A 1,842-nucleotide genomic window follows, 5' to 3' on the forward strand; every position below is an offset into this window, starting at 1 on the left:
CCACAGAGAAACCCTGTCTCGAAAAACCAAAAAAGAAAAAAAGAAAAAGAAAAAAAAAAAGAAAACCTAAGAGTAGGTGTCACTTGGAAGACCTTTCCCCTCCCAAGAAGATAGTTATTCCTCCAGCAGGGGTCAGAAAAGGAAAGGTCTGGACAAGACAGCAGCAGTGTCTTGGCTGGGGGCTACTCAAAGGGAATCGATTCTGTTAAAGCTGAAGTCTGTGCACCAGGGGAATTTTAGATGGCCTTCCAAAGATTAAGAGCCACCCAACCTGCTCCCAGAATAAAGGCCCCCTGGAGAAGCCCCCCTCAGAAAAAAAGTCCCCTCAGATGAAGCCTCCTCAGAAAAAGTTGAACCCTCATAACCTAGGAAAAGACTCCCCACAAGAGAACCCCCCTGGAAAGATCTCTCTGTCTCTCTCTTTCTCTGTGTCTCTCTCTCTCTGAAGAATGTCACATAGAAATACACCCTCTCCTGCTTAGACAGCAAGGGCTCTAGGACTTTCCAGAACTTACTAGGGAAGATGGCAGTGACTGACCGTGGGTCTGTGGTCGCTGGTCCCAAGGGGCATAAGAGTTCCTTGGCTCAGTGTGGCCCCATCAGCTGTAATGGAGATGTGGTTTACAACAAGCACTGCTCTCACCTTGCTGAGACGCAGACAGCTGACAGTATGGAGTGGTTCCCTCGAGCACATAGCGAAGGCTGCTTACGCAGCCAGATCTATAAGATATGTCCAGGGAAGACGGGAGTGAAGCGTGCCATTTACAGTGACTTTTCCCTCGCGTCCCTTGCTGGAGATATCCCCACTCACCCTCACCCCCAGCCAGAAGGCCACTGCTTAGAGAATGCCACCATGCCTCCAAAGTGTCTCACTAAGGAAGCTGTTGGACTGTGACACCCAGTCTGGGAAAGTCAGCTATTCTTTGGCAGAGGATGCCCTGGTTACCATGGTGACGGGGGACTTTATGCAAATCAAGCTTTTGACTTTCAGCAGGCAGGGCATGATGAGAAATGTTTCCTCATTGCCTCACCACTAGGTGACCATCTGTCTTTTAGGAGAGGAGGTGGTAGAGAGTACTGTGTTACCCACTCTGGTCTCAAACTCTTTATTTCAAGTGATCCTCCTGCCTCAGCTTGCCAAGTAGCCGATGCTACAGTTGTGTGCCATTATACAAGACACATGCCATTTTATGCCTTTTGTTCTCAAATAATCTGCTAATTTTTAAGCCTTTGGGTTGCAGTTGCTTACCTAGAGTGATAGATTTGCTTCATTTAGGTTCCGCTTTGCAAGCTAAAGAATTCCATATAATTTTAGTCGATTTTCTAGTCTTTTAGATTCCCCTGAACCTGGAGTTACAGGAGGTTGTGAGCCCCCATGCCTGGTGCTGGGAACCAAACCCAGGTTCTCTGTGAGAGCAAGCGTTCCACTGCTGAGCCTTCTCTCCACCCCTTCTACCGAACCTTTCAAAAACTCAAATGAGGACTGGGGAGATGGCTCAGCAGGTAAAGATGCCTTCTGTCAAGGTTGAGGACCTAAGTTCAGCACCTGGGACCTGCATGGTGGACAATCTTCATACACACATGACCTCCATACACGTATTACCAAAGTAAACACTTAAAATGTAAAAATAAACTCAAGTGACTCCTTGGATGGATTTTTTTTCTCAGTGAGGGTGTAAAAAGGTGTTGCCTCTGATGCCTGTGAGCTAACCCCGTCATCACCTGTCTTCCAAATGTGACCTTTGCCCAGCACTCGGGAGGCAGAGACAGGCGGATCTTTGTGAGTTCGAGACCAGCCTGGTCTACAAGAGCTAGTTCCAGGACAGGCTCCAAAACCACAGA

At 48.0% G+C, this 1,842-nt stretch overlaps 1 protein-coding gene across 1 annotated transcript in view; it reads left to right on the top strand.

Moving 5' to 3' along the window:
• The window catches only part of Susd5 (sushi domain containing 5), a 44,370-nt gene that overhangs the window by 11,382 nt on the left and 31,146 nt on the right, over window positions 1-1,842 (top strand). The window lies entirely within an intron of this gene.

This window comes from Microtus ochrogaster, chromosome 5 (genome assembly GCF_000317375.1).
Source record: "Microtus ochrogaster isolate Prairie Vole_2 chromosome 5, MicOch1.0, whole genome shotgun sequence".
NCBI lineage: Eukaryota > Metazoa > Chordata > Mammalia > Rodentia > Cricetidae > Microtus > Microtus ochrogaster.